We start from the raw sequence: 27,216 nt of genomic DNA on the forward strand, positions 1-27,216 counted from the left end.
TTGTTAGAATTAAACTTTCCCAAGAACTTGCACATCTTTTTCGCCTCCTTGGTTTTGATTGCCCTCATTGCCATTGTGCATTTCTATGTGTCAATATCCATCCCTTATCCCATGTCCTGTATCTATTTTTCACCAGGTGGGATGCTAGTAGGACACCCTGGTGCGAAAGAGAATTTTTCTTTATGCATCTCAGCTCTCCTCTCATAGCCCTTTTAGCATCCCGGGTAGTTTTAACATAATGGTTTTTCCCATTTTGAGTAGGCAAGAGGGTATAATACCCTTTTTGGATGGTCAGCATGGTCAGATTTTCTTGTACCCAGGTCTCAATGACATCTGCCGTCAAGCGGATAATTTGTCCAGTAAGGCAGCCCGTTTTAGATTAACATACTTTGTAGTTTTCTCTAAATTCTTCTCAGTCCAATGTATTCTGTTGCCCCCTGCATTGACTACCAGATCACCAATCAATCTTTGTTCATCACAGTGATTCCAGCATGACATTGTGAGCATAAGCAATGGATGGCCACTATGCACATTTCCCTCCACTTCGAGCTTCATCACAAATGCTTCTGCGGGCTCATTGCAGAAAAAATAGACAAAGGTGGCTACTTTATCCCCACTCTTCTATGTGCATTTATCAGGTCTATCACTAGTCACCCGGCCATTAAGCATAAAACAATCCCAGTCATACATACGGGGTCATTCCGAGTTTGGAGGCAGCCATGGTGCTATTAGCACCATGGCTGCCTCCAAACTCAGGTCCGGGTCTGTGGTGTCGGATTGGGGAATTACCGGGACATTCCAACCTATGCGGACCCGGTAAGTCTCCATTTCGAAAACCATTCCCCATTCCCATTTGAGCCCCCATAGGGCTCAATGGGAATGGGGAAGGAGCTAATAACGGGTCCCGCTAAGGCCGGCTGCTAAAACCAGCCGGCCCTGGTGGGACCCACTAAGGGACCTCATAAGAGGGCGGTAGGGGGTTAATGGCACCGGCATCCTTACCACTGCCGTTAACCCCACACCGCCAGGGTTGTAATGACCCCCATAGTCTCAATCCATGCCTTGCCCTTTGATGTCACATAATTAATTTCCGAATCAGATGTGCAATTTACATAATCAGTTTCCATAATTTCATACGTACAGCAACACCTAGAAGGACACTCTCCACTAATTAAAATCAATTCCTGTACCCAAGAAGCTTCAGCACAACTAATGACCGCTACAACAGATTCAGCAATATTGTCAGTTCTTTGTAAGCCAGGGGGGTCATACAAATTCACAATTATGGCAGTCAAATTACTATCCGGTAAGCAAACTCTCACAACCAACATAGACACATTATTTCCACTATATTTAATTCTAGTGGATTTTATTATGTTTTTTTTACATCAATAATGAGCCCCCCATATTGGCGCCCCCTAAGGCCTTTCTTGGACATAAATTGGAATATCTGGTATCCATCTATGTGGAGCTCCGAGAGCAGCCAACACTCCTGTGACAGAAATAAATCATTTAGTAACAATAGGCTTAACAAGCCTTCTATATTTAACAAATGTGAGAATCTGCGTGTGTTCCAAGAATTTATTGTCAAATTTCAGTTCTTTAAATGAGCTCTAGGTTCATAGTTTGAGATCAGTCAGTTCAAAACTCCCATTATATTCTCCTGCAAGGTATTGGGGCAGCTCTTATCGCTCAAAGTATTACTAGCGGTCTTCAGGCATTCCCATACATTTCCTGTAGCATGTGACTGGGGAGCAATAGGAAGCACTGATTCCACTAACACATCCAACTCATTCCCAAGATCAAGAAACCTGCTCTTATGTAGCCTTACCGTATTAGCACTCTATATCAGGGTACAGTGAACTCTGCTAAATTATTATTTAGCATTTCTAATCGGCTCAAAATAGTCAAAGTCCTGCGTGTCCAGAATCCTTAATTAGAGAATCTTATGCGTCAATTTCAGAAAGTCTGATCAGTTAATGTGAAGCTTATGCTTTTTCATGCCCTGTGTGCTCTGCTTAGTTGTGAATACAGGGTCACTGTTGCTTGTCACCACATCAACACTTTCGGCCTTATTATCACTTACTGCACAGCGAGATCTAGTTGGCAAAGGCTCGCCCGAGTTAGCAGGGATTATAGAGTGCATGGATATTTCGAATACTATATCAGGTCTAAGGTCAAGAACAGGCTGTTTACTAGTATTGCATGGCACTTTTCTTTGGGCTCCTCACAGCTTCTATCATTTAGCAACCAAAATGTCAACTTGCCTTTAGATCTTATACGTTTATTCTTCTTTATATTGGTCTTGGAGATCAACTTCTTGTCACTGGCTATTTCTGATACATTACCTTTCTTCTGTACAGCCCTCACTTCTTGCGCCTGTAAATTAATAGATAATTGGGGATTAGGCATTTATTTTGTCTGCGTTGCTTCCATGTTTGATGCATAGTGGATGTCTCACTAATAACATCATCCTGTTCAATTTGCGCTAAACATATATTTTCTGGCCTAGTAGCCTGCTGACGTTCTGTGCTATCTGCTTGCGATTCAGCGGTTTTAATAAGGACATCCAGCTCTGTATCTCCATCCTCGTTTATTCTAAGGCTAGGGGCATGCCTGGCTTCCTCCAATATTTTTCCATTTAAACGCAATAAAATTTTCATTGCATTTTGTAGTACTGACAGTTGAATTTGCACTTCACTTTGACTTGTCATTGTGTCCGGAGTCACATTTAATGAAGAGGACTTCTCACTCATAGGGCACAAGTTGGGTGAGGCAGATAGTCTTTGCATGCCTGTAGCATTCGGGAGGAGGTTAGGAGCCAGACCAAGGGCTTCATTGTCTGTAATGCTACATGCACTATTTCTAGCCTCACCATGTGCTTCAATCCCTGGCAGTTTTTCTGGGCCAAGGAAGTCATGCAAGGTGACTCCCAAGTCCCTTTCTCACAGATGCTCTGAGACAAGATATTACAAATAAACAATGTATTCTTCTCACTCTTCCTCTGAGATCACTGTCCTGTGTGTGAACCAAACCGAACCATGACCTGCAGTCCATCTATCTCAACAAACCTGTTCCTGCACCCCACGCCCCATCGATGGAAAATTAATGCTTGGTCAATCTTGTGCCCCTCCAAAGCTATTCTTTTGAGGTAGCAGAAGTATGACCCTCCCTTTGTGACCACCCTAGAGTGCCCTCAATAAAACTCGACTCCTGTCACAGTATATTCTGTCCTAAACTAACACGTGTCATTCCAGACCAGACAGGTTACCGGAGGAGCAAGACCCCCACACCCTTCACCTCACAAACAACCCAATGTGGGACAATGCAAACACACGTGTACAATTTATAGGCTTCTAAGATTTACTCAATGGTATATTGATGCTCATTGTTTATTGCAAGTCTAGAATAAGTGTGTAGATTAGCCAGTGAGGACCAGCCACCTCTCCAACCTGACAAAACCTTCACCTCGCATGGACCGGCCCTTCTGAACCACGTGATGTCCAACCTCCCACCAAGTCATCAGCCAATCTTGTGGAGCCGGCCCCTACTGGACTATATGTGCACCCCCTTTCTAACCAATTATACTGTAACTTGTGGCCTGTTTAGAAATCATCACTGATGACGCCGTAACCCTTTAAAAGATATTGGGCCTCATTACGTGGTTGGAGGTAGCCATGCCGTTTATACTGGCATGGCTACCCCCAAACTCGGGTCCAGCACCGGGTCCTGCGAAAGGGGAATTACCGGGCCATTCCGACCTTGGAGGGCCCCGTAATTCCCCTTGCGTGGGACCAAGAGCCGCTACATCCCCAATCCCATTTGAGCCCCCATAGAGCTCAATGGGAATGGAGAGGATGGTAGCAGCGGTACCATTGATAACGGTACCATTGCTACCATCCTGCTCTGCTCGCGGGTGCCGCTCTGCACGCCTGGTCTGACCAGGTGTGCAGAGCAGCACCCACGAGCAGAACTTGTAATGTGGTAGCATGGCAACAACTGCGCCGGTATCACTACCAGTGCCATTGTTGCCTTACCGCCACAGACGTAATGAGGCCCATTGTATCTGTATTGTTTGCCAGAGTGCTCTCGAGGCAGCAGAGTTCTCTGGATGCTGAATTTTATATAAAGACTTTGATGACTAGCACAACCAATCTCTTCGTCTCATTCCCTACTGGGATGTTTTCTTTATTCTGAGTTTTTGGTAAAGTGGGGACTGAGCGCCTTCAAGCTCTTGGGCAGAGCTTACCCGATATTGTTAGGGAAACTCTCTGTGTTACGCACTTCAAAAGGGAGATGCGCCAAATTATATCGATGTCAGATCAACGCAGGTGTCTCCCAACAAAGACTTAATATATTGCTGATTTGCTTCAAGTCACAGATTTTTTTTTTTATTGAGGCAGTGTATTAGAGATCTTACTGCTTTCCTCAGCAGCAGGCTATGTAAATACTGACCAATGTGTTTCAACCATAAATCAACATCATAGCATCGGCCCAGAATTACAAAACACCAAATTACTAGATCACCAATGAACACCGATGAGCTCAGCTTGCAGGACAGGTTTTTAATTGTTAAGCTCCTCCTCACAATAAACACTGAAGAGATGCTCAGAGTTCCAGCACTTCCAGCATTGTAGAACACACCTGCCATCACCCTTGTTAACAAACCAGACAACAATAAACAATAAACAATGATAACAGGAACAATGTCATTGCAGTTATTTGCAGACAGCCTCAATAGTTACATCAGCACTGCTATGGTGGAATGTTTGTGGTTAAGGACTCATGCTCATTACATACAGGAAATGTCCTATGAGTATGATTATAATTTTCACAGAGTGTTATTTTTTAAATGTATTTATTTATTTCTATAGTGCCGAAAACCTGCAGGCATCGGGACGCTGACATGAACAAAAAGTAAACAAACATAGTAACAAGACACTATATGCCCTAGATGAAAAGGTGTGAGGCCATAACGCCCAGAAATTTAGCTGAAGAGGTGCGTCTTCAATGAGTTTCTGAAATGACTCAAGTTGGAAATCCCTCTGATGGACAGTGGAAGGGAATTCCAGAAAGAGGGAGCCACAGCCTGAAAAGATCTACCTAGGACTCTTGCTCTACAAGTAGAATACACCATTTCAGTAAACAAGCCACATTTCCATCAGTGACATCCCACGGTTTCCGTTCCAAAAGAAATGGATAATATAATGACTTCCCTGTCAAAAGCTGAGACCCCGGACGAAACAGCTATAATATGAATGCAATCTATTGCTGATCCAACCCCCACACGTAGTATCTCATCTCCAGTACCAATAGCACCGCCTCCCAGGTTTTCATCATCGATTTTTTTTCACATCTTGGTTTTATCAAACCATCTTAATTGATAGCTGATACTATTCTGACCACTATTGTAAAGGTGTTCCCAGATCTCTTTATGCCTACTCTCTGAAGCATAACCGTTGGCTCAGTCTCTGAGACTCTGGTACTCTTGTCACTTAAACTAGTCTTCCACTGCACCTTCTAAGAAAACCTTTGCCCAACCTCAATAATACCTCAAATTATAGAACCATAGTCCTTTTAGTATGTAACATTTTGGAGCCATTCACTCACCAGATTCAAGATTCTGTTTCTGACAATGATATCTTAGAAGCCTGCCAATAAAGTGTCAATACTTGGCATGGGACAGAATTGTCTCTACTTACAGTGAAGGACAATACCCTAGCTGCTTCCAAACAGGGCATCTGTACACTAATCTGTCTATTAGACCTGTGGACCACATTGAACACTATAGACCATGACATTTAATATAACAGGCTTAACACTTCTGCCCAATTTTCTATTACTGTCTCCTGGCGTGTTTGCTCTTTCTATGTGGCAGTCACTTATGTTCTGGGAAATGCCACAGACTGATTAACACACTTTGTGCCTGATTATCAAAGAGTTAAAATGGATTAATTCCGAGATGCCCCTGAGCATCTTTAATCCTGGTTGTCCTGCCCATTCTCATAAAACACTAAAAGCAACTGAAAGAATGACTGCTGCAATACTCATTGGTGAACTGACAGAACCAAAAGCAAAGACACAATTGTGCTTAGAGGGGAGCTACATCTAAAGAGATGTTGAAATATTATTTCCTGCGTGCTCCTAAGAGCAAGCTATAGGGAGAACAATCTGAACATTCTTCAGCCAAACTCTATTGTTTAAAAACCAGGAACTGGTTATCCAACCGTAACATCTCCTTTAGTACCAAGGCTACTTGCCCTTTGGACTTCCACACGTTCCACATTCTTTTTGAGAATTTAATGGTGACCACGACAGCAGCACAGCCTTTCACTGATTGCTGATCATAGGACTGAATTGCTGCAACAGAGTCATATGTCTGACATTTGGTATATATACAGAGGAAGATATATACTTGGACACATCACCAACATGTCATCATGCTCACATGAGGGAATACTGGATATTGAAACATTGCAGCGATCCATATGATGGATTTATCTTGTTCTGAATGCCTCAAGGCTTCCCTTTATGTGGAAGTGAGTTTCTGAACAAACCAAAATAAGTCTCTGTGTTTTTGTATATTTCCTCAGTTACAAAATCAAGAAAGTATCTACTGGGTTGCAAGTTTGAGAATTTTGAGTAAATGTGGATTTCTTTTTTGCTTCCAATGGTATGGTTGTTCAATTCTTTTTAAATATTATTTAAATTGGATTCTAGTTGGTTTGAGCATTGTTCAATTATTAAAAAATATTATTTAAATTGAATTCTAGTTCCGCATCCAAAGATAGCAAAACATATATGTTTCTAATGTCTGCTAGTGTTTGTCCTGAGATTGGAATACTTACACTGTGTTCTCTTGTCAATATTATATTTCAAAAATATTTTGTCAACTTAATTTTCCAACAAATCCTGAATAAATCTACATAGAGCTCTAAATGATTATAATTGATGCACAAGAAGCAAAACTTGAATTCTTCATCAAAACCAACATCTTCTTGTGAGTCAGTTCTCTAGTGGACACGTTAACAACAGTATTTGAATATTTATTTGCGTTGTCTCAGTCATGATCTTGTCATTATTCCTAATGATTTTCTTCCTTTTTCTACATTTAATTTCCCCCCTCTTTTGCCTCATCTGTGGATATAATATCAATTTGTCTTGTATACATTTCATTTTCTTTTTTTAAATGTCACCTTCTTTGTATGAAACAAATTTTGATGTGCTTTTCTACCCACTTAGTTCATCCAAAAATATACTTTTCTTTCTAGAATTGCCTTTTTTTTATTTAGTTATTAATAATCTCAGTTTTACCACTACTTTTAGCACTTTCTGGGTCCGAACTTGCTGAAGACCTCATGAGGGTACTGTCTTTTGAACCCCTTTTTTGGAGTGCATAATCATCTCTATGCTGGTATGTAAATAGTCTTTCATGTATGTAGCCCCTTTCATCTCCAGAGAATTTGTTAGACTTTTTTTAGATTGATCTCTTCTTGAAACCGCTTGATTTTATGGTCCAAAGTCACATACTTCTTTTTGATTGCTTCTAGAGGTTTCATCAGATCCATTTCTTGCTTTAGAGTTATTAAGTTTTCTTCAGTTCTATTGTTAACTTTTCCTGCATGCACTATTAACAATTTAAACATTGTTACAGATGCTTGAAAACGATTGTCCTCCCTTTGCTCACAAAAAACATTATCATCATCTTCTTCATCGAAATTCATATTGAAATTCTCAAACCCCTTTGCGATTCAATTATATTCAAAGTATTGTTTCAAAGAGACTATCTCCTAAAATGTAGATATTGATTGTTTTGGACAGTCCTTCTAACGTCAGACATATTTCTCTCAATGTCTCTGTTACTGGGGCTCTGAGACTAAAAAAGAATGTTCTGTACTTTCTCTCAGTGCAAATAATGCTTTAATATCCTAATCCGGTACTTCATTATATGTGGTCATTATTATGGTATTCAGCAGCTTTTGGTTCCGGATTAAGAATCTAAATCTAATATTGAAACAGGGGTAGCAGAACCTGAAGCACTTACCCAATTCATAAATATTGATACAAAATATGTCACTGCAGAAACTTGTGTACTTGGTGCCCCTCACCTGTATATGCACTATATAGCATATACTTAAAAATGCAAGATTTCACCAATGACCTGATTCTTAAATCATATGAGCAATTCCCTTAACTTAGCATGTGTACCTTTCATACATGTGGTTGCTCCTTTTGATAATAAAGAAATATACACAAATGTGATCATCAAAAAATTTAATTTGATCAAACAAGAACACTTATCAGAGTGTGCAGTTTATGTTCAAGTCTACAGACATAATAATTTAAAAGAAGAGCTCTCAGTCCTTCTGGTCTCTATAGAGCCCAAAGTTAAAATTCTACAGCGATTTTTCACTATATCAATGTGCAGTCAAAAGACTTCTCTGGACCCACTTCATTAATGTGGCCCAAAAAACTTCTGCAGACCGATGTGTGTTTCACATTCTGTGGGAAAAGTACTCCGACAATGCATGCTTCCTTAGAGTCTGACAGTTGAAAGAAAAAGGGATGTCACACTTACCCATCCTGCGATTCATGCGTCATAAAAACTAACAGAGCCAATCCGGACTTTTGTACTTGAAAATATTGCAATAAGCTCTTACCCCCCTATTATTTGTATTCTTTCTTCAAGAAGGTGTTTGAAAGAGCAGTGTGTTTTTCCTGAATGAAAATTCACAATGAAAACTATTCCAATTAACTGCACAGTGTATATATGTGCAGTTTTCTGTTGTCAAGCAACTATTGTTTGACCCATTTAGGTTCCAGGTATTTATCTTATTGGTAATATGCTATTCAAACATAGCAACTAGATATATTATGTTCACGTTTTCCATTTTGGTTCAACTCCTTACAACTACCCATGAAACAGTTCAATGAGAGTTGTATGAATTCATTGGGCCAACCACTATTTATTAATATATCAGCTGTTGATTACTAAAAAGCTATCCTCTTTATCAAACATTATATCACTCACCCATGACTTATCCATGCATGTTGTTTCACTGTGTGTCATGTAGTGTGATTATTGCATGTGGCCGGAGATGAGGTTTGCAGTAGCGATTTTAGAAACCTATTATATGGTTTGTGAGAACATAGATAAAGTAGAATGAAACCATAGAAAGAGCACTACAAGTTAGTTGAGCTGTCAGACACAGTGCTCATTGTTATCAACCTATCCACAAATGTGCACAAAATAACCTATTTATTAAAATAAATGGAAGCTTACACTAGCAATGTGTAAATCAAACCAAAGCATGGAAAGGGGGTACACATGACTTGGTAGTGACATAAGTATGTATAGACAAACCGAAGGGCGATCTCAGCATGGCCTTCAAAAAATGTAGTGGAGGGATAGTACTTACACACTTGATGAGAGGCAGCTATAGGCAGAAACAACAATACACATTGTCTTACATGTCTTCTTAATTTGATTAATACTTAATACTTAACGTGTATCTTATTTGTCTTCAGCAACCCCCACTTATACAAACTCAAGATCATCCTGGGTGCACCTTTTTTAAGGTTAAGGTTTCATGAACCCCCCTTCTAAAGAAACACTAGGTTATAATAAATATTAACCAACAAAAAGAAGAGGCAAATAAATAAAGGCTGGTGTACAGTAATTGTATATGTGGTATGCGATCTAGAGAATTTTCCTTTCACCCAGTCTAACAGCAGTTTTTTGCTTTTTTATAAAAAAAAGAGGCATTCCAAGGCACTATCTGCAACTACAGCACAATCCCTAAGCTGCTGCATATGTAATTGAAAGAAACAATCAGAACACTAAAAAGCAGACTTTTTAAATTATAAAAAACATCTTTGAAAATGTAAAACAGAGTCTTTTAAAAATATATAACAAGAGTCTGTATAAATTGCTTTGTAGCTAAATATTAAAACTGTACTCGGAAAACAGTCTTCTAAGTTCTGTTTCAAGGTTCCTCATTCTGCAGATCATGATGTTTCGGTCCTACTGGATGTTCAGTAGGTGTAGTGTAGGCGGTCCAAAAGGCAGACAGGAAACAGTGATGACTCTGAAGCTGGCAGGTATGGAAGGAACAAGCTTTATTATTAGTTGCAGGGATTATGCTGGGATACTTGGGGAGCAACAGGTAATTACATCATTACAGCTTCATCTCCCATCCTGCAGTCCCCAACTGTCATCCCTGGAACCCTTGAGGAACACAGAATTCCAGGCTACTCGGACATTCTATACGATGCACTGCCTGATGTAACCTAAGCCAACACTACAGTAGGCCAGCCAGCAGGGAAGCAGCAATAAGTGCAGATCCCCAAATTCCTTGCAATCCTGGAAATTTTTAGAACCAACGTAGAAGGATCCCTTCCAGTGATGCTGGAAATAGGGCTGCTAGGGATACTGTAGCGCCCCTGACCTGAAAGAAATTCAGCAGGGCAATAGACATTAGAGCTGATTGAATGCGTCTATTTCTTTAAACATCTGTTCATTTCAAGACCATCATTTGTAAAGCAGAATTTGACACCCTCCAGTAAACACCAAATGTGCATTCTTGATATCAAGCTCGTTTAGTCCTGTTTTTGACAGTGGGGTGAGGGCATTACATACGTTTTAAAGTAGCAGTAGAATCATTCTCACACAAACCTGGACTAGGGTGAAAGGACAATACTCTTGGGGGGTAATTCATAGAATTCAGCGCACAAGTGGCGCACGCGGCTGGCGCACAGTGTGCGCATGCGAATCCCTGCGCCAGCCGCGTGCACTAAAATCCATTTCCGCGCACAGCGTATTCATGGATTCCAGCCATCAAAACCAGCCGTGGCGCACAGTGGCGCAGCGACCCTGCAGCAGCGCCAGTTATGCCCCCAAGAACGCCTCTCGCGCAGGGAAAAGCCATCAATATACCCAATCCAGCGCAAAGGGCTGCGCTAACCCTGTACCAGCACAGCAAGCGGGCTACGTGTATCACTGGGGTGCGAGGGAAGTACCTCACGTGATTGGCCCCGTGCGAGCAGGGTACGCGTATTTCAGGGGTGCGCGGGAAGTTCCACACGTGATGACATCATGGTACGTGTATTTCAGGGGTGCGCGGGAATTTCCACACGCGATTGGGCCCGTGCGAGCAGGGTACGCGTATCTCAGGGGTGCGCGGGAAGTTCCACACACGATTCCATCAGGGTACATGTATTTCGGGGTGCGCGTGAAGTTCCACACGCGATATCAGCAGGGTACGTGTATTTCAGGGTGCAGGGGAAGTTACACACGCGATTTCAGCAGGGTACGTGTATTTCAGGGGTGCGCAGGAATTTCCACACGTGATTGGGCCTGTGCGAGCAGGGTACACGTATCTCAGGGGTGCGCAGGAAGTTCCACACGCGATTCCATCAGGGTACGTGTATTTCGGGGCGCGGGGGAAGTTTCACACGCGAAATCAGCAGGGTACGTGTATTCCAGGGGTGCCCGGGAAGTTCCACACGCGATTCCATCAGGGTACGTGTATTACAGGGGTGCGCGGAAATTTCCACACGCGATTGGGCCCTTGCGAGCAGGGTACGCGTATTTCAGGGGTGCGCGGTAAGTTCCACACGCGATTTCATTATGGTACGTGTATTTCAGGGGTGCGCGGGAATTTCCACATGCGATTGGGCCCTTGCGAGCAGGGTACGCGTATTTCAGGGGTGCGCGGGAAGTTCCACACGCGATTTCATCATGGTACGTGTATTACAGGGGTGTGCGGGGAGCACCACACGCAATTCCATCAGGGTACGTGTATTACAGGGGTGCGCGGGAAGTTCCACACGCGATTCCATCAGGGTACGTGTATTACAGGGGTGCGCGGGAAGTTCCACACGCGATTTCATCATGGTACGTGTATTTCAGGGGTGCGCAGGAAGTTCCACACGCGATTCCATCAGGGTACGTGTATTACAGGGGTGCGCTGGGAGCACCACACGCAATTCCATCAGGGTACGTGTATTACAGGGGTGCGCGGGGAGCACCACACGTGAATTGCACGTGTGGGTCCTCCCAGGTGTTCCCTCTACACCCTCCACGGCCCCTGCAGGTGGCTCACACCACAGGGGCCTACCCTGCACATGTCCTGCAGGCACCCCATCCACCATGGCCATGCCCCCCAGCCAACCCACATGTCAACTTGCACTACTGCCCACCAACGCATGTCCCCCTGTACCCCCAGCCACCAGGGGCAGCCTCCACCAGGCCCCCACCCATGTCTCCCAGCACCCCCACCCCCCAGCAGTGCAGGGGCACCCACCACCAGGCCCCCACCCATGTCTCCCACCACCCCCACCCCCCAGCCACCAGGGGCAGCCTCCACCAGGCCCCCACCCATGTCTCCCACCACCCCCACCCCCCAGCAGTGCAGGGGCACCCACCACCAGGCCCCCACCCATGTCTCCCCCCACCCCCCAGCCACCAGGGGCAGACTCCACCAGGCCCCCACCCATGTCTCCCAGCACCCCCACCCCCCAGCAGTGCAGGGGCACCCACCACCAGGCCCCCACCCATGTCTCCCACCACCCCCACCCCCCCGCCACCAGGGGCAGCCTCCACCAGGCCCCCACCCATGTCTCCCAGCACCCCCACCCCCCAGCAGTGCAGGGGCACCCACCACCAGGCCCCCACCCATGTCTCCCACCATCCCCACCCCCCAGCAGTGCAGGGGCACCCACCACCAGGCCCCCACCCATGTCTCCCAGCACCCCCACCCCCCAGCAGTGCAGGGGCACCCACCACCAGGCCCTCACCCATGTCTCCCACCATCCCCACCCCCCAGCCACCAGGGGCAGCCTCCACCAGGCCCCCACCCATGTCTCCCAGCACCCCCACCCCCCAGCAGTGCAGGGGCACCCACCACCAGGCCCCCACCCATGTCTCCCACCACCCCCACCCCCCAGCAGTGCAGGGGCACCCACCACTTAGGCCCCCACCCATGTCTCCCACCACCCCAACCCCCCAGCCACCAGGGGCAGCCTCCACCAGGCCCCCACCCATGTCTCCCAGCACCCCCACCCCCCAGCAGTGCAGGGGCACCCACCACCAGGCCCCCACCCATGTCTCCCACCACCCCCACCCCCCAGCAGTGCAGGGGCACCCACCACCAGGCCCCCACTCTTGTCTCCCACCACCCCCACCCCCCAGCCACCAGGGGCAGCCTCCACCAGGCCCCCACCCATGTCTCCCAGCACCCCCACCCCCAGCAGTGCAGGGGCACCCACCACCAGGCCCCCACCCATGTCTCCCACCACCCCCACCCCCCGGCCACCAGGGGCAGCCTCCACCAGGCCCCCTCCCATGTCTCCCAGCACCCCCACCCCCCAGCACTGTGGGGCACCTGCCAGCAGGCCCCCACCCATGTCTCCCACCACCCCCACCCCCCAGGACCAGGGGCAGCCTCCACCAGGCCCCCACCCATGTCTCCCAGCACCCCCACCCCCCAGCACTGTGGGGCACCTGCCAGCAGGCCCCCACCCATGTCCAACTCATGTCTCCCACCACTCCCACCCCCCAGCACTGTGGGGCACCTGCCAGCAGGCCCCCACCCATGTCCAACTCATGTTCCCCACCACCCCCACCCCTCAGCACTGTGGGGCACCTGCCATCATGGGTCATGCCTATCACATGCACACACTTCACCTCAGTCACATCCATCTGGCCCCGTACACCCCAATCACAGTGGATCCAAGGATGACTAGGCTGCATCAGTGAATCTGTACATTGTCACAGACATGTGTCATGCATCCATGGCATTCACAAGTCACAGACACGCAGGTCAGGCACACAGACATGGATAGCATATATGTACTTGGCATCAGCACCCATCCCTCACCCCCACCCATGTCCAGGAACAGAGACTGCCATGCTCTCATGTGTACAATCTGCATAGGGCTCCCCATGTCGCATTTAAACACATGCAACAACCGTGCGGTTCACACATTACTGGTCGCACATGCATTACCATGATGTCCCTGCACACATACATGCGTACATGGCCTATGTCACACATACAGGCAAGTATCAGACAACCAGCACACTGCAACATGCCCTGTCTCACACAGCAATGCTTGGCCACTCAACTCCAGACGGGTCTCCCTCTCAAGGACCTGGGTGTGGAGCGCTGGGTGTACGCGTTCCAGGACCCTCATCTGGATGGAACTCATGCTGCCCCGGCCCCCCTCCACGAGGCGCCGGGCCTTTATGAGGGTCCTGGACCTCAAGTCCTCCCAGCTCTTCTTGACCTTCTGGATGGTGCGGGTTGCCACCCCCTCCGCGTTGATGGCAACCACACAGTCGGCCCAGATCCTCTCCCGTCCTTCCTTGTTGGCGCGGGACGATCCGAAGAGGGCATCATACTGCCCCAGGACTTGCTCCACCAGGACACCAACTTCGGTGGCAGTGAAGCTGGTGCCCCTCTGCCCCTCTGGCCTGGGGTTGCCACTGGTGCCAGATGTGGATGTGCCCGACATGGCAACCCCAGGGGCAGGAGTGGGTGGGCAACTGGGTCCTGGGGCTGGGCTGTGGAGCGATGTTATCCGAGTCGGGTGTCTTCTGTTCCAGCAGGGGTGGACACAGCAACTGGACCCCTGCAGATGGCTGATGTGCAGGCACCAAATGGCAGGGCACAGTGGCAGCAGGCAGGCAGGCAGGCAGCAGCAGATGGCACGTGGGAGGCTGCTCGGGGCACTGGGGGGCAGTAATTCGGCCTTCTGGGCAGGAGCGTGGTCTTCCGTGTGTTGTCGCGTGGCCTGCTTGATACGGAGTGATTTGGCACGTGAAAATCCTGCACGTCAGCGTGAAAATCGAGGAAAGGCCCTTAGCGCGTAAGCGCGTCAGCACGCGTACGCGATTTCATTGGACCAAAGGCCCTTACAGCGTAAGCGCGTCTGTGATGTTTTGCACACAGGCGTTGCCCTGGCAGGGCTTGGAGATCCCGCGTGCCTTTACACTGTTCTGTACGTGCTTTTCGTGCGGTGCGTGTGTTTTCCATCCGTTGGGGTTCACACGCTATTACTTCACAGCGGGTGTTAGCTACGCGTTCTTCTACACGCAAGGCAGACGGTGAGTGGTACCCCGCTCCCCCCAGGCCCGATCGCGTGAAAAAGTTCACGCGAACCCCTGAAATCACGTAGCCCGCTCCCCCAGGCCCGATCGCGTGAAAAAGTTCACGCGAACCCCTGAAATACACGTAGCCCGCTCCCCCAGGCCCGATCGCGTGAAAAAGTTCACGCGAACCCCTGAAATACACGTAGCCCGCTCCCCCAGGCCCGATCGCGTGAAAAACTTCACGCGAACCCCTGATATACACGTAGCCCCGCTCGCACAGGCCCAATTGCTGTATGTTGCCACTTTTGTAATGCGCAGGGACGCTACCGCCTGCCTTCGTGTGGCAGACGTGTTTCGGCTTGTGCGTGTCTTTGGCTGTGCGTGGCATTGCCCTATTCGATTCCATAAATACGTGTGGTTAGAGTGCGTGTGGGCGTTCTGTCTGCTTCCCTGCAGTACATCCCCAGTTACGCCCTTATTTTCGCGCGTTGTTCCCCATTCCGCACGTTACGCCCCGTGTCCCGCCCACGTTCTGGTGTATGCGCCGAGGTTGTGCGCTTTCACTGTGCGCGTCGCGCACGCCTTTCGGGATGTTGCAGTGACTTGTGCGCCATGCACGGGTTTGGCGCACATCCCGGGGTGTACACGCGCAGGGACTTCCATGAATCGCAGGCGTGCGCGTGCGCCTGTTTTTTTCCGCTTGCGCCTGCTTGCGCCTGCTTGCGCCTGCTTGTGCGAAGATTTTCGGCGCACGTTTGTTCCATGAATCGGCCCCTTGTAATCCTTCTTTAAACTATACTATGTAACCATTTCCACGAAGTCAATGCATGTTTGTTTTAATATTAAAACTACTGTTTGTTCAGTTTGATGAGGATGCGCCTACTGTTTTACGTGCGTGTGTGTGCACTTCCTGGTAGGCTTAGAAAGGTAGTTACGAATTGACTGCATATATAAGAAATGTCAGACACACTATTCAGTAGAGCTGCTAAACCTTTAACATATATTACAAACACTTATGGTATTTACAATGAGGATACACTACATGGCAGCCTGCAATAACAGAACAAATGCACACCAATAATATTCTTATTGCAGATTAGTTTTGGCATGACACATGACAAACCTGTAATAAGAAAACACATCACTACTATAAAGCAAATACAGTTAATTTGTGATTTCTCAATGACTGCTGCTTGACCCAGCACACAGAAGAATTCCAATTATCACTACAGGACCTCAGCCAAGAAAAAATGATCTAGAACCACTGGTCCCTTCCTTTAATGCTTTACATGGCAAACAAGAACTGCAGGTGATCACCAATCTAGCCTTTAAGGGGGAAAGCTGTCAACCACAGCCGACTCTCAACATTGCTCTCTTACCAGGGTCTGTCTAAAGCTCACTAAACAATCAATGAATCTTGCTCTCTGTGTCACATCGTCTATTTAATTCCATTTCTGTTTGTTTATGCCCCCGCCCCCTACTCCTCTGTTCTCACACTCTTTAATTCGCTGTGTAATTCTGATTTTATTTTTGTGAGTCTGGACCCTGAGAGCATGAAACAAAGAAACATGTCTACTCTACCAAAGTAGGCACTAGGCTACAGATTGTTATGCTGTTTACCGTTTACAGATTTGGTCAACAGCTCCAACTGCTATTTATAGTGTCAGGCTGAGTTGGACATTCATGCGGCTCCAACCAGGCCTGAACACCTGTCAACCTGGGCCCAGGACAGCCTATTGTGCTGCATGGAACAATAGTATTCACACAGTTTTTTTACTGGGGGTGCTGCATAGACTAATTAATCTGATTGATGACATAAGCACTGAACTGACGTGCCGTGACAGATGTGATGTCACCACATGTGATGTCACCAGCCTGAGGTAAGTGCTAGGCCTTGACACCACAGCCCTGCATTAGCTCTTAACCCGGGCTGAAACCTTTGAAATGGAAGAGTGAACCTGCACCTAGTGTTTGTAGCCCCCATGAATGAAACTGCTGTCCATAATAAGGATTATATTATTGTATTTAAGATAAAAACACATATATATATATATATATATATATATATATATATATATATATATATATATATATATATATATATATATATATATGTATTAGTAGGGTACAAAGTGGTAGAATGCTCTGGTCACCTACACATGTTGTACATGGCTAGACTGGCTTACATTGGTTCTGTCACTCTGCACAGATTTTCTTATTGCAGCATGGCATTTGTTTTACTGGTCATCAAGGATAACATAAATACAGTAGGTGTTATTAAATGACTACAATGTCCTACATTGCAGCAGAACATCTGCACAAGTTGTCTTACTCTAGCATGGCATTTTTCACTAAACAAAACCAAAAGGTGATGGCTGGAGGGTTTTGAATACAACATAACCATGGGAAAAGCTATGAGCAACCCTCCAGGCCATCGTGGATCAGCCTGCCAAGCCATGACAGAATGGAAAAGATCTGGCAAACCCAACAAGTGTATGTTTTTCTATGGGAATACTGGCATGTTGCAAAATAGGCAGGCACGGACACCACCAGCATGAACATGCTTTTTCATACTGAATATATTGTGAGAAAATGCATCACGAAAACGAATTCGAAAATTATGTCACCCAAAGTATTCATTGTTATCACCCTAGCCACACATTTGCATTTTTAAAGAAAACATTGAAACTGACACTAGCAAATGCATAAGCAGCATCATAAATGTCCCCAGCAACCCCATACTTTCCTAAACTCAAGATCATCCTGGGTGCACCTGTGTGCAAAACGGACACGGCAGCAAACAAACAGGATTACACAAACATATAAAGGGGACAGCATTGAGCTAATGAACAGAGAACATTATATCAAAGCAGGGATAGCACATGTTAGTACTCCAGCATGGTATAACAAAGGAGATTTTTCTAGGCTAAAGGATTTAAAAACTGAACTATAAACCAAAATGGAATTTTTGGTCAAACAAGGTATGATTACAGATGAAGAAAAGTCATTATGGGTACCATGCCTAGACATACCGAGAATAAAGATGTCCACCAGCTATTATCATACCAGAAAATCAGCCCCATATTTCAATGAAGGTTACATGATTTTGGAGATGATGGATTTGACCTTAAAAACAACTACATTGTATTAATTGCAGCTTGTATAAAAAGACATGAGTAGTGTTGGTGTGACATTTGCAACATTGCTATTAAATCTATTAATGGGTCAGGTCGAGAAAACACATGATGTATAAATATATAGGGGACGATCATTGTTTGGAAATGGTTTATAGATGATATATGAATGACCTGGGACAGTGATGAGGATAGCTTAAAAGCATCCTTGTCATATTTATTTATTTATTTATTTATTTATTTATTTGTATATGGTTTGTTTAAACCTTTACAAAAAGAATCACATGATAGAAAACAATAAATACCACATAAAAGCATTTTAAAATCAAGAACATTACATTATCGTCAAACATTTCTAAAAAAGAACTGTGTTTGGTGACTAAGATTTTAAGATTATTTATTCAGCATTTCATGAAAGAGAGCAAACATTCTTTTAAAAGGCGATGATTCTTAATTTCAAGACTGTAGAGCTGTTATGTCGAATCTGAAACCATAGCATTTCCGTAATTTACACAGTGTAAGTGTACAATAAATTGCTCAAAGTATAATATACGTTCTTTCAGTAACGCTGGACATAACAAAATAAGATGCAACAAGGTTTCTTCTGCCCCTTCTTCTTTGCAAAACCTGCACCAGCCCCACACATCTTTTAACATATTCCATCTTTTTAAGACATGATTTGTTTTAAGAATATCAAAGCGGAATCTCATAAAAGAGTTTCTAAAGTTTCGTGATGGATATATTTCCAAATAAATTTCCAACCGGGGTTTAAATTTCCAAAACGAATAAGCTTGACTGACAATTTTAGATTGTGCTACTGCATTAAGAGTTTGTTGCCAGTCTCTACATTTCAAAATGTGTTTCACTTTTAGAGGACTGATTAATAACATCTCTAGTGATATACCTGCATTCCCCAAAGTTTCTTCAATATATTCTTTCAATTTCATACAGAAGTCATTAGATGGATCTCTTCCAGCTAACGTATATACTGAGTTGGCATCAATCAATGAACATTTTCTCCACAATTACATCTCTTTACTTCAATTAGTATATTATTCGGAATGAAATATAATAGACCTTTCCAAATTGTACTTTCTAGTTTTTTCATCAAATCGGTACTTTCCAGTTCATAAAATTCCAGCCCATATACCAATTTAGGGATACATGACGTAGTATAAAATTGTTTTAGTGGTATTGCGGTAAATCTACCAAATTTAGCATCAATTTTGCGCATTTGTCTTCTAATTATGTCAGCTTTTACTCCTAACTGTCTTTTCACAATCGCAACAGAACCATTACCTGAACAATGGTATCCTAGATATTTAAAGGATTCTTGACAGGTGATTTTTTTTCCTTGACAAGACCAAGATAACCGTGCCTGATTTTTGCCGGTCCTACCTAGACACATAATGGTTGTTTTGTCAGCATTCATTTTCAAATGAATACTGGAAATAAAAAGTACAAAAACATTCATCAGTCTCTGCAGACCCACCTTTGTGCAGTCGCAAAGTAAGACATTGTCAGCATAAGCTAACCATTCCATTGAGATACCACCTAGTTTTGGTGCTATCAGTCCTTTACCTTTCATTTCCTTACCGGCTTTACAAACGTATAAATTAAACAACGTGGCAGCTAGTTTGCAGCCTTGTCTAAGGCCGTTTGGAATTGACTGTTCCGAAGAAAGCTTCCCTTCTGAGTTAAGTCTGATTTTGATTTTAGTATTGGAGTATAAATCAATAATCATTTCGAGGAGATGCGCGGGGATCGATAGATCTCTTAAAATTTCCCATAATGTGTGTCGATCAACCAGATCAAAAGCTTTAGGAAGGTCCATTGCTACCACAAAAATTCTAGAGCCTTGTTTTTTCAGAGCCTTAGATTGCAAGCTCTTCAGAACAAGACCTCCACAATCAGTGTCTGACTTTTTCTTAAAACCAATTTGTTTGATATCAAGAGCTTTACAGCTAATAATCCAGTCATCCAAGTCTTTAAGTATGATAGGCGTAAAAATCTTATAATAAGGATCAGATATAGCGATGGGCCTGTAGCTTTCAGGAGCAAACCTAGGGCATTTCTTGTATATCGGAATCACAATGGCTAACCTCCATGATTCTGGAATTAGTTTGTTAGCAAGTATATCCGTAAACAACATATGCAAAATGTTTCTCCACAGGAGAACATCAGTTTTCAAAATTAAATTCGATAAATTGTTCGGCCCAGGGGCTGCTGACCTTTTAGATTTCACAATCATCTTAGATATATTGCTTGAGGAGATATTCAAATCCCAATTAACCATTTCATTTTTTTGTATGATATTCTTTTTCAGTGGTTTTTCAGAACAGGGTACTTCGTATAATGCAATAAAATGTTGTTTCCACATATTTTCACTAATTTGGATAAAGAGAATCTCTTTTTGCATAAGCAAAGTATCATTTAACAACAGCCAAAAATTCAAAATATCCTTGCCTTTAATTGCTGCAAGGATTTTCTCACCGTCAGCCTGGTCTCTAGTCACTTTTCTAGAGATTAGCCAATTTTTATGTGCTTGTTTTAAAACTTTAGTCTTTTTGTTTCTTTCCAATTGCGAGTCGGTTCAATTTTTTAGCTTGCTAATTTCTTGTCTCAGCTCTTTTTTCTTGACTAAGGTCTGATTATCAAAAACAGGTATGTGGTTTTTTTTCTTAATGTTTGTTGCCTTAGTTTGACACATTTTCTGTGTAATCACATTTATGTAATTAGTGAAGCCAGTAGCCGACACATTTTTTGCTTTGTCTTCAACCGATGCGTAGCTCCAATCTTTGTGTAATACAGATATTAATTTTTTTGTTTTGGTATATGACCAGCATATTCTAGTGCCTGTAATATTGGTAAGTATTTCCTCGTCACAGCTTGCATAGTATTCTAAATTTTCAGTATGTCGAATTTCTATTGATAGTAGGTTATGGTCTCTTGTAGGCATTTCTACCACTGCTAATTGCGACATGTGTCGATCCAAACCATTAGTCACAAAGAAGTAATCTAATATCGAACCATAACCCCTGGCGTGCCATGTATGTTTAGCGTTGGATATTTTAGTTAACCCCATAATTTCCAAGAAATTCATCCATATTGCACCTCTCAGTCTGCTGTTACACGACATTGGTCTTGATATGTTGTAAATAGATTCTATGTCACATAACAGAGCATCAATCTCAAAACTATCAAGGTTACAATCAGCATTTAGGTCCCCAGTTATTAACACAAAGTTGTTTGACATTGTTTCGCTCCAAACATCAATTTTGATCGTTAAATTTTTTAGTTCTTTCAACAATTGAGTTTCTGTATGTTTAAGAGGGTTCCAATACACGTTAATAATGTATACATTGACACGCATGTCTCCTAGTCTGATATTACAAGTAACAGCCAAAAAAGAATCTAGGTCTGCCCATGCATCTATATTTACCACATCCATAGTAAATTTACAAGCAGTGAGCAGGCCACCCATTGGTCTCACTTTTTCACCTTTTACAGGAGGTATCTGCCAAGTATCATAATTCTCCCAGGACAGTTGCGTGGTGGCCCATGTTTCTTGAAGAAGAACCATATCAAAATTACACAGGTAATCTATAACTTCTGTATTATACAACAACTGGGAGTGACCTCTCGAGTTCCAAGATGCTATTGAGGCTTTACCATTGTCGCTAAAGTGGTTTAACCAGAGTCTTCAAAGAGGCAATTGCGTCTTTTAGTGCAAGGGTCAAGCCTCTCCATTCTAACCTGTCTGAGCATGAGTCAACCATTTTGGTCGCTTTCGTTGTTTCAGATTTAGATAGCGTTTCTCTCCCAAAATTGGAATGTTTGCTGCCTTGTTTTGAGTCAGGACGGATGTATTGGTAGATCTCAAAACCTTTACATTGCAGAGTTTCGGCTTCTTTAGTCAACAGCATTCTAACTAACGCCAATGGAATTACCAGGCGAACATAGTCAAATCTTTTTTTCGCAAATAAAGACATAATATAGGGACGATTCAACGTTAATTGTCTACCTTCAGCAAATAAAGTGGTAAGTATTAAACTGTGCAACTCGGCCATGGCTGGATTTTTCAGATCTAGAAAATCATTATCAGTCTCACAATTTTCATAATATTTTTGTGAATATCTCTCTTCTAAGTAAAGATTTGCATGTTCAAGTGGGCTTTTTGTATTTTCCTTATTGTTGTTTTGTTCCTCTAAGATTTTTCTTACAATATTAGTGATGTCTTGTTCATTAGGTATCACTTCGTATTCGGGACCATCGTAACCTTTATGATTATCACTTTCCGTCATGTTAGGGGACTCAATGGTGCTAGGATCAGGGTCACTGCTGCTGCCTTCAAATCGTACTTTCAAAGTTTCACAGTCAATAGTTTGCTTATCATCTTGCACCAAAGTTGTTTCGACATTAGTTCTTTGTTTCAAACCATTGTGATCATGAACATTATTATTATTTCCATGCTGTATAAGCCGTGAAGTAGCAGGTGTCGTTCGAACAAATAGTTTAGTCTTAGGGCTTTGTTTCGGGTGTGACCTTTGTCCAAAGTTATTGGCCTTAAAAATTGCGATTGGGCGTACTGTGTTTATCACTGAATCCTCATCAGCCTCATCTATGGGGTTTTTAGCTTTAGACATTACTACTGGCATCATAGAATTGGCTTTAAAGATTTCAAAAATATCAGCCATACCGGTTTTTAGTGAAGTCAGCTGTGATGCAATGTCTAAATATTCGATTTTCTTTTTCATGGAATCAGAGATGGTGTTTTCAGCTTCATGATATCCTTCTTGTAACGGGTGTTGATTAACTTTAGTCTCATTAGATGTTACACTACTTACGTTTGTGCCCTCTACAATGTCTTTGTATTTCGTCTTGTCTGAACCTAACAAATCTTGACGTTCAGCTTCTATCATGTTTTTAAAGTCGACGTCTCTTAAATATTTACGTGATGTCTTAGATAGGTTTTATATTTTTATTTTTGTTTTGCTGCTGTATAAGCCTTTTTTTTCTTTTTTTGATTTATTTTGGTTCGCATCACATCCTAGTTTATCAAAACTTGGAGGCGAGCGATGTTCAATACCCAGAACCAATGTCTTCATCCCGGCCAGATTTATTTCAGTAGGATTATCAAGGTACTGAGAGTCTTCGATCAGAATCGCTTCTGGGCTAGATATTTTTTCCAGATAGACAGGTTTGTCATGTGACACTTTACAGATTAGTGGTTTTGCGGTTGATTTAGACAATATCTCATTAAACTTTGCTGGTACCTGCTGGACAGATATATTAATTTGTAATAGTAAATCAGTTTGCCTTTTTAGTTCACTCAAAATTAAGCGATTAAAAATCCCCATCAATGTACAGATGTCAGTGTTATCTGATTTATCCGGTAACAGTTCATTATTGAGGTCTGTAACTGGTGTGTCAGAAGTGTTGTTAGATTGAAAAGGGTCCATATCTGCAGTTCTAAACACACTAGGTGTGTCGTCAAACAGCGGCTGGATAATTACAGCTTCCCCTTGTGTATTGGCTATCTCTGTCCACAGATTTTTCAAAACCTCTTTTTGCGGAAGGTCAGTCAGATCTTCGGCGAAGAAGTATTGCGAATTGCGATTCAATTGAGACCCTACATTCACCGGTGTCTGGTCAAAGGATCGAATACAAAGGGTCGAATGGTCAAAGGATCGATACCAAAGGATCGAAAACCAAAGGATCGATTTTTTTTTTAATTATATATATTTTTTCGGGTTTTCGTTTAGTGAAAAAAGTGTTTTTTACCACAAAAACAGGGGTTGGGGGGGACCCCCCAAAAATAAAATGTAAATAAATCAACAAAAAAATCGATCCTTTAGTTTTTGGTACTTTGGTGTCGATCCTTTGACCATTCGACCCTTCGGTTGTTGATCCTTTGACCTACAACCATATTCACCATGTCTTCGCTTGTTTTCAAATTGTTTGAACAGTTTATGGCACATGCCAACAATTCTTCTTCTTCATCAGATTGTTGGGGAGGAAGTGGAAGGGCAGCTGTCCGCGCCAGACTAGCTCTGCGCGTAGAGACCACGGCAAAAAAATCAGCTTGCGGGTCTTTCATGACACTAGGGAGTTTAGATTTTTTACTCTTCAATACGTTTTCAGCAGTGGCAAGCAGCCTTTTTGACAGCCGTATTCTGAAATTACCTCTTTTGCAGTGTTAGACTCAGTCTGCGTTCTGTTTAAGTATGCCTTCGTTTGACACAGTGTGCGTAGTATAGCTAACAGCTAGCAGCGTACAGTGAACAGTAAACAGTCCTTTGATGTGCTTTAAGGTGCGCGCGCAGGTGCGCTGCACCTTGGGTAGATATGGAGCGTGGGAGGGATGGGAGGGGGTGTGTCACAAAACACCAAACCAATGGCAGATCCCTAAAAAAAGACAACTTGTTTTTAGCAGCAAGTTAACTAATTACCAAATCAACTACCAATTTGAGGTCAGGCAGTGCATTAACTAACAGCCTGAATCCAGGCAGTCCATTAACTAACAACGTGTATCTACGCAGTTCATTACAACAACACGTTAATCACCTCCAGGCAGCTTCCGTGTTACACGGAAGGACGTCTTCCTTTGTTGCGCTCGTCTGGCAGATGGAAAGTCAGCTACACATTGAATTCTGAACGGCGCTGCGGAGTACAAACGCTCGGTGGGACGCCACAGTAAACAGTCCTTTGATGTGCTTCGAGGTGCGCGTGCCATATTTACATTCAAATAATTATGGAATTCACAAGGACACATAGTAGAAAACTCATCACTTTCTTAGACTTGCACATATTCATGCATAATGGTCGAATTGAAACAAAAACATCCCAGAAAAGCAATGGAGCAAACAATATATTACACAACATGAGTTGTCACAGATGTAGTGTCATTAGAAACATACTTAAAGGAGAATATATTAGAACATAAAGAAACTGCAGTCAGGCTGAGGACTTTGAAAATGAAATACGTATCAATGACAAGGGGCTCTTGGAAAAGGGGTTACAGTAAGCACACCTTAAACGATGCAGTTCAAAAAACAAAAATCAGGATAGTGCTATTTATTGACACCCACAATTTGATCTAAAGATTGAGAACAGAACATAGTCTGCTTCATCACATAATACAATGCAGAGCACAATCAATTATTTAAATGGTCGAATAAATACTGAAGTGTACTTACGACAGATCCAAGCATTAATTACATTTCTGGATGATTCACCAAAGATGTTACATAGGAAATTAGGGGCATTGAGATCAAGAATATCATCTAGTCACCTAAACAAAGAGAAGAAAAGAAAAAAGACATGGTTGGAAAATAAATTGAAAGGCTTCTTCAAATAGGGGAATATTAATAACTGTAAATATGCCCTTAATGACATCAAATAATATGTAGATTGGCAACACAGTTATGATCAATACATGTATTATTGCAATAGTTCCTTTCTAGTGCAATAGTCTATAATGTGAACATGTAAAAAAAAAAAACAAATCACTGTGGAATGATTGGATTCGAAATGACTGAGGGAGAAAAAAACAAAAGTTATTTTTCCGGAAATAACTTTTGGTTTTGTCTCCCATGGACATTTCGGACCACCCGCTCCCACCCACCCCACCTCTTTACTTACCTTCTGGCGGCACACAGCGGAGTGTGCCGCATCCCTCCAAAACCCCCTGTGACATGGAAGGCAACCAGTGCCACAGGGTCCTTTCCTTCTTTTTTTAAGGTTTGCTTGTGAAGGTCGATCAAGAGGAGGAGGGGACACCCCCGCAACCCTTGCTCCCCTGATCGACATTTTTGTAATTTGTTTTTTCCAACGCCCTTTTTGGCATTTTCTCCAATTCTTTTTTTTTCATTATTTTCTTTGGATTCAGTATAAACCGATATATCGAGTGAATGATCAATAAAGTCAAAAAACGAAACACAGATCATTTAAGAACGATAAAGATGAAAGACACAAGATTTCTGCTGTGGTCGGATTAGAAAGAAGAGCATGCTAATGATGGCCTGAATGGTATCACATTTTGGGGAATTTATAAACATATTTCCAAAGAAAGAAGAAGGGGACACGGAAAGTGCAATCATAAAGAAGGATGCACATACTATAGTCAATTTGAAAATAACCATATGTGTGCTTAACAAGGATAAATAACTAATCTCTTTTCTGTAAATGTTCACTTATTAGTTTCCCCCATCAGAACCTGTCTTAACCATTAATACAAGGGGTTGTCACCCATTTTATTTTCAAGTAGTCGTCTGAGAGCTAATGGCTCAACTGTAGCTGTAAAATGCAGCACTTGTATAAAAGAAATAGCTTAACCAAGTGTGACATCAGTTGATAATGTGTGCGCAGTATGTGTGCCCACACATCTGCTCCTTGCACTGAAGTCCCCTTAGAGCAAGCATTTGCAAAGGCAACAGTTATAGTGTGTTCATAGGTATTAGACATGCCTTTCTCAGGTTCATGCTATTATTTGCTGAGGTACTCATCCATTTCCCAGCTGTTGAAATGTTATGGCCAGGCACCATAGGTTTGGCAGCTCCAGTCAAATGACTATGCCATGCATACACCACAGGAAAGCTGCTGGTTTGGCACTACTTGTTTTGAGGCTATCTCTACCTCTTGCATTTTTAGACACACTTTTCTATTCTGGGCTTGATTTATGGAATAATCTGGGCAGAAAAAACATGACTTGTTTGGGACCCGTTCCTCGATTCATGGAACACAATGCACGGAGCTTACCCAGGTTTTAAGAGGAATCAGCGCCGGTCCACCACGTCACTGCAAACCAATGAACGCTTTGTGTGAGACTCCAAGGGAAGGGCCAACCAGGCCTGCGTAGCCACCGAAAAAAGTGTGCAGAACATGTGAAATGAGGAAGAAAAAGCAAAAATGTGGGCGTTATGAGGGACGTTCCACCATTAAACAATCGCACCGCCCATATGCGTACAAAACAAATGTATTCATGGA

This window comes from Ambystoma mexicanum, chromosome 2q, assembly GCF_040938575.1.
Source record: "Ambystoma mexicanum isolate Mex_15411 chromosome 2q, UKY_AmexF1_1, whole genome shotgun sequence".
Taxonomy (NCBI): Eukaryota; Metazoa; Chordata; class Amphibia; order Caudata; family Ambystomatidae; genus Ambystoma; species Ambystoma mexicanum.